We start from the raw sequence: 7,552 nt of genomic DNA, 5'->3' as shown, positions 1-7,552 counted from the left end.
TGTGGCCTTTTTCACTTCGCTGCACCGCTGCTATGTTCAAGCTTGGTCGGTAATTACCACATATTCTTTCAGAGTACGAGACGCATTTCTCGCCATTTCCTTGCATGTCTTGTACTGGCTTGCTATAATGGAAGACCGCAGCTTCCGGTAATGCCTCCTTACTTTGAACACGTGTGTTAACTGCGACAGTTTCAATGTACACATGCGAGACGCTTTCAGGCACCGAGGCTCCATATACACATACCGTTATTCAGTTATTCAGCTGGGTCTACAGGAGCATCCTGGCGCCCACGCAGACACGTGTAACACTCCTTGACCGTCATTGCATTCTCCAGTTTTTCCGCATGTCAACTTAAGGCAAAACCCACGGCTTTGCGCACGTTCCCGTGCGTATCAAACAACTTGAACCGGGCGTTCGTGATCCTTAGCATGCACTGCTCCTTGTTTCGTGGCCGAACTATATGGATTTGAGATCACCGCCGCCACTTACCTACTGCTAGCACGGTGGTGGCGGTGATCTCAAATCGCCCGCCACCACCGTGCTAGCAGTATAAGCGGCGGCGTGTGAACTACTGCTCATCTCTTGCAGCCTAAGCTTCAACTCAAGGACCTTTTGTTCTTGCACCATCAGTCTCAGCTGCTGCTCTGCCTTCTCTCGCACAGCTGCGCGCTCCTACCATTGGACATATTGCGTTATTGTACGTTCCTCCTCTACCAATTGCCTTAGCTCTGCATCTTTTAGACCAAGTTATATGCAAAGCTTGTCTGTTTCCATGCTTCACTGATTTGTGTAAGCATTGCTTGTGGATCTTATAAGCCAGTCCTGGCAGGCTCGCCTATTGTGATGATTGTGGGTCCATGGACTCTGCACACAGTGAGAAAGATATGAAGAACTGACATTGTCTTTGTCCCTTGTATGACAGGGCGCGTATACCATTTACATACACACAAAATTCAAGAACACATACAGCATTTAAACTAGTCTAGAGCAGGCTTTGCGACTCTGTTCTAGTCGTGCGCGTCTACGGGGTAAAGTTCGCTGTCTTGTAGGTGTCCGCTCTCACCCGACAGGCGACTAACCCACGCGCAGTACCCCGGTGGTGTCCTCACGGTGCTCCGAATGACGGTGCCCGTGGCGTCTTGTGGAGCTGCCGTGTCCCGGAACCGAAAGAGGAGGAATAAGACGCTCACCGCTCTGGGCTTGAGGAGCGTGACAGGCTCGTTGGCGGTGAGCTCTCCTGGCTCCTGCCAGTGTAGCAGGGCCGGCAGCACTGCTGGCGCACACGCGAACTGCAGCGCTGTTCCGCTTCGGCGGCAGCGGCTCTCAGGCGGGACCACAGGCATGGCCACCAGGGCGAACCGTCAGCCGCCGGAGTCGTTCCCTAGTCCCGATGAGCCTCGGACGGTTGCCCGAGCAGACCGTTAGCCGCTGGCTTGTAGACTGGCGCGGCTGTGCTCCAGGAACAGACGCCGAGGCGAACCGGTAGCCGTCTCGGTCGCCACTCGAACACGTCCCACCAGGTCCTCGCTGGCCCGAGCTTGTTCGCCGGACGTGATTAAATGAAGCAGGCTGGGTGACTATTCAAAGGCGATACCAATCAATCAATCAATTAATCAATCAATCAATCAGCAGCAGCAACTGTCGCATGGCGCTGCGGCCAAATGCGAAAACAAAGAGAAGCATCTCGTTTTTTCTTTATCGTGCAGGTGTGGAACGTCTTTTTATCCTGTAATCTTCCTTGCGGCACGCCCGCAAACAAAAAACTATTTCATTCGAATAACGTGTGCACTGTATCGCACCTTCCGAAGCACTCGGAGAGAACTCTGACGGCATGATCGATCCTGTCACGCAAGGTCTTCCACTTGTCTGCGCTCCCATGTAGTATGATATAATGTGTCCCACCTAGCCTTAGCCAAGCTGTTAAGCGAAAAAGAGAAAACATTTAAGAAAACACGGTCTAAGGTACAATTGTATACAGGACCTATACGGGTGTTCGGTCGTCAGACGTCAATATACGACCGAACACCGTATGTCTTAAAGCTGTATCTTGCAAAGTGTTTTTAAATAAATATATATTTTTTTGTTGAACAACCTAGCTGTTCAAGAGCCAACCTGTTGGTTGTTGAAAAGCTATCTGGGACACCCTATAGAACAAAAATGGAAGTGTGTTGGCCTTTCCTTCTACACAGACGGAACAGCACCACACTATCCTTTTGTTTTTGCGGCGCCGCGCAACAAGTGGCCGACGACGATCAAAACGATGATCTGACTTCACGTTCCACGACTCCCTACCAACGCGTCGAGCCTTCCGTCGTACTGAAATATAGTAACGCATAATTAACTCACGCAGGCTAAGTGACTATCGTCGCGTACACGATTCACAGGGCATGACATTAGCTATCACCATGATCATCTTGTCGAGATGCGGCAGCATCAGACTGGTCGACAGGGTTTCCACGGAGCCTCTGATCCAAAATGGCGCCGCTACGTAACTTGACAATAGAGAATTTTAGAATAGGGGCCCTAGAGAAATAGCGTCGAAGCCGCCGCGCATGCGCGAGACGGAAACTGCGTTTGGGTTTCACGTCGGCAACGCTATTTCACTGATTAGCGGGAATCCCAAAAGCTGCCCCAAAAGATTTGCGTCAACAAACATGGCGGCACCCATCGAAGCGACGGCTGTAACCTAGCACCAAACTGGGCTCGATTCGTGGTAACGCGTGAAGTTCGCAAGCTAGGAGAAGTGAGTGCGGTTATCGCTTTCTCTCGGCTAGCTTTTGTTATGAAGACTGATTCATTAGATGCCGCTGATTCCGAATTTGATGATTCGCTGATTCCGAATCAGTCTATCATGAAATCGTGCAACTAATTGCTTTCTGCAATATAATAACTTCTAAACTGGAATTAAATGCGAAACCACGAAATTTGATGTTACTCTTGTCATAAAATGGTACATTTTATTTAATTATTTCTAATAGCTTTTCTTTGACGCCGTGCTGGCGCTGTCAGCGCAAGACGCTATCCGCAAACGCAAAGCCCTATTCTAAAACTCTTCACTCCTGCTTGCCGCAACGCTAACACCCGGAAAGCTCGGGGCCCCTATTCGAAAGCCCTATAATATGGCGGAATGTGACTCCAGAATGGCGCCCCATGCTGACGCGACTTCATCAGCACCGACGAAGAAATAGGCAGGAGCGCCGACTAGCTTGGCGCCTACCCTCGTATACTGTGGTTGCATATAAGTACACCGCGAAATAAGGGGAACATTGTTTTTTTAATATATGCCCGATTTGCTTAGGGGAACCTGCATGGAATGAGATTGAGTGTATAAAAAAGCGTGGCCTTCAAGATGAGCAGTACGAGCAGTACGATAAGCAGGGGGGGGGGGGGGGGGGGGCTTGCGATGTGAACATCACACATGCATCTAACACGTCACGTAATCCCATATAGTCACATATACAAAAACATTGTGCAGAAACCGACGACGACGATTGTCATTGCAAACGAATAGCACGAATGAATGAACGTTTACTTGACGAGTCCAACCACCGACTATCAACCACCGACCGACAACAAAAATGGGAGAAAGAGGCAAAGAAAGCTTTAGGATTACTAGAGAGAAAGATAGGATACTAGTCTTTAAGGGGGCTGCGAGTATGACGCTCCCAGCCAGGATGGAAGTGCATATATCTGCCTAAACTTCGTCCGTCCGGCTTTCAATGGCTTTGTTGCTTTGGAGATTCATAGTTTTAACAAACCTTATCGTAATAAATGCAATAATTTGCAATGGTTACGCATTTGTGCAGAGACTAATTGCTTCACCGTATTTGGAAAACTATGAGTGCTAAACTCCATCAAATAATCTTAATGTAAAAATAGAAACCGCAATAAATAACGTCACGAAGAGGTTCAAAGCACAAACGCAATATTTTTAGATTGCCTATGGCAGATAGCACAATTCTAACCCTTGATCTAAATTACTCGATGAGGCGGCCATTACTTCTACGAGAAATCGAAATATTTAATTAATAATTACCACAATTACGCAAATTAACGTTTCAATTAACTACTTTACGCCATATATTAACATCTACGAATTATAGCCGCTGAGTTCGCACGCCTTATGTACTTGAACCGAATTCTCTGGACACCACCAGTTCCGAGATATTAATTTTGAAAGTGTTCAACGAAATGCACTGGCATTCCAGTTACTATTTGAACAAACCGCGGTTTTATGAATTCGCAAATGTAACTGGAGCCCATTTAGTTCTTTTCGAAATACTGGGAAAACTACCTATGCGGTTCGTCTATGATAGAGTTTCTACAAAGGCTGTAATCAAGCTACGCAATTCACGCTTTTTTGTTACATCGGCCGCCACGCTCTTCCTATTTCAACGAAATATAGCGTGCTTTGTTTAGTTCACTGAGGAGACGCGGAAAACCGGGTGCGTGGATCAAATTACGAATAGGGAGTAAATGAGTATTCAGTAGCTATTTCCGAAGCGACTAATTCACTGAGACAGTTCAAACTTTGCGCACTCATCATCCTAACATAGCCCCATTCTCTACAACCCCCATTTTCTTTAAATATGAAACTGCTATAGTTTGGTTCTCCCAGAAAAGCGGCGAAACTTGAGCTTTCAAATAACCCCTCTCAACGGGCAAAAAAAGAGAGTTCAACAATTTTCATTTAACCCTTAATTAATTCAGATGCTTCAAAATTTCCCCCATTCATTACTCTCCCTCCCTCCTTTTTTACTTCTCGAAGTATTGTTATGAGTGGCGTTAATAAAGTAGAGAAAGAATTCGATCGGCCGAGTGTCTTCTGCATTGTTTTAGTTTTACCTGGGCAATTACAAAATTTTCCTGTAAGACAAGGCAAAATGGGGGACATTCTCCTGACTAAGGCCTTCGCCTCGTTGGAGCAGCATCCTCGCACATGCGCGCAGGCAGGACTCGGCGAATCGCAGTTATCGCACAAGGATCGACCGCCGTCACCAACACGCTCGCTTCTCTCACGCGTCCCTCGTCCTACTCCGGAAACGCTGTCATCGTGTCGACGGCCTTTCTGAAAAATGTCTATCGCGTCAAAAAGTTTCACGGCAGGTTACGGTGGCGAACTGTGAAATCGTGCCGCTGGGAAGTGCTTCAACGTCTTTCCTCCATGCACTGGCGTTGGTCATGTCCTACAGCTCACACCGTACTTTTCAGCCCGCTCAACGTCTAGACGCCGCTCTGCCCGGCTGGGAGGTCATGTGTTACGAGCCACTTCCATGAACTTCAGAGGAAAAAGATGATCGGCCGAGCGCTGCTACTGTCCCGCTTGCGCCATATGGTTTCTATAGTCTGTAAACATTCTTTGTACATAAATCTTCCGTTATATTCCACCCATCTGTCTCCCCGCCACAGTATGAATGGATGACTAACCTCTTAATAGACAAGCTGTCGCTTCGGTCTAGGTTGGGGGCCTAAGGAAATTTACGTACGGTAATGGGTAGAAAGGGAGGGACAAACACACCACGACGGTCAGTAAATTGCCTGCGAGATCATAAGCTCGGCGAAATGATGTTTTTTTCAGGGCAGCGTGAAAAAGCATGCGTATAACATTGTTGGGCACTTCAAGTTGCACTAGTAGTTTCGCCGTAAAGACGCAAAATTTTTTTTTCAGCGAGGCTGTATATGGGGGGGGGGGGAGGGGGGGGCTAGCCGATTCGTTCGTCCGTCCATCCATCTGTCGGTCGCCTGTACGCCGAAAACTACTCCGGCGCAACCGCATGCGCGACAAAAAAGAGAAAGTGAGACGCGCGATTAGCCAACACCATCTACATAGCACAAGGCTTCTTTACTCCGACCCATAACGTCACGTTACCTGGCCCGAAATTTCCATTGACAAGGCTGGCGTAATAAAAGCGGTGACGTCAAAATCACTGTTGCCTACTCCGTAGCATCCCCATTAGATTCTATGGCAGTTGGGCCAGGTAACATGACGTCATGGATCGGAGTGAAAAGGCCTAGTGCTGTCTAGGTTGTGTTGCAGTAGCTGAGCCAGCATTGACGTTTCTCTCAGTCGCAGCAGAGCGCGCAAGCAGCAGTTTCTCTCCTGCTCCGAAATGGGTAGGCCACGCGTAATACGTACTCCCGAGGAGCAGGCGGCTCTCGATCAGCAACGCCGCGAGCAGAACCGGGAACGAATTCCTCTACGCCGTGCCGATGCTGCAGCCCGGGCGCAACACGCTCGTGCAGCCGTCAAAATCACTGTTGCCTACTCCGTAGCATCCCCATTAGATTCTATGGCAGTTGGGCCAGGTAACATGACGTCATGGATCGGAGTGAAAAGGCCTAGTGCTGTCTAGGTGGTGTTGCAGTAGCTGAGCCAGCATTGACGTTTCTCTCAGTCGCAGCAGAGCGCGCAAGCAGCAGTTTCTCTCCTACTCCGAAATGGGTAGGCCACGCGTAATACGTACTCCCGAGGAGCAGGCGGCTCTCGATCAGCAACGCCGCGAGCAGAACCGGGAACGAATTGCTCTACGCCGTGCCGATGCTGCAGCCCGGGCGCAACACGCTCGTGCAGCCGAGCGCGAGCGCCAACTGCGTTCCGAGGATCCGGGAGCCTACCAAGCCGTCGCTTAATGGACCGTCGGGATTAATCTAGTGATAAACACCGGGGGGCCGCAGGTTTCTGCTTAGCTGGTTAACCATCTCTACGGAGTGCTTGTGCGGTGATATATTTTAGAACTAAAATCAAAGTACTAATGCAGTGAATTTTACACGGACGCATCTAAGTCGCATGCTGGCGTGTCTAATGTGGCACTCGGTCCGCCAATCTCGGAATCTCATACCATACTCCATACCGAAACCAGCATCTTTACCGCTTAGGCCTAGGCAATACAATCGGCGCTGAACCACAGACTAAAGCTTCAAAAGGCTATAATATTGCCTTTTTCTCGTTTTTTTTTTTCGAGATATAGGTACCTGCTTTTGCAGAAGCCACGGCTTGTGTTCCGCGCGCTGCAGATCTTGTACTACGGACTCCATAACAGGGCGACTGTTCACCGGCGCGTGGGGAGTCTCGAAGCTGTAGCCGGGTCTTGACGTCTGCCTGCGAATCGAGAAATAAACGAAGAATAAAAACAGAGGGTCTCGAAGCTGTAGCCGGGTCTTGACGCCTGCCTGCGAATTGAGAAATAAACGAAGGATAAGAGCAAGCATGAGAAAAAAAGAATGTAGGGCTACCATCGAAAAAAAGAACGATCACGAGAGCGATCTGAACTGTCCGCCCGATCTGAACGGTTCGACGGCGAGCTGCGCCTTGCGCTGCTCTCTGCCCAGTGCTCCTGAGGAGTACGGTGCCCCGTGGCAGCCTTGCCCGTAGCCCTGCGAAGAGCTCCTTCAGCAGCGGTGCTCACCTTCCGAGGCGGAGCCATGGCTGGTTCCAAAAGGCGACGAGACTACGTGGCGCGCGTGGCACGTTCCTGGTCCCGTGCACCGATACGATGAAGTTAACGACGACGATGATGATGATTTATTGGTATCGCCTTTGAAACGGGTGCG

The sequence above is a fragment of the Dermacentor variabilis genome, chromosome 1 (genome assembly GCF_050947875.1).
Source record: "Dermacentor variabilis isolate Ectoservices chromosome 1, ASM5094787v1, whole genome shotgun sequence".
Lineage (NCBI taxonomy): Eukaryota > Metazoa > Arthropoda > Arachnida > Ixodida > Ixodidae > Dermacentor > Dermacentor variabilis.
Note: the sequence above shows the minus strand (reverse complement) of the source record.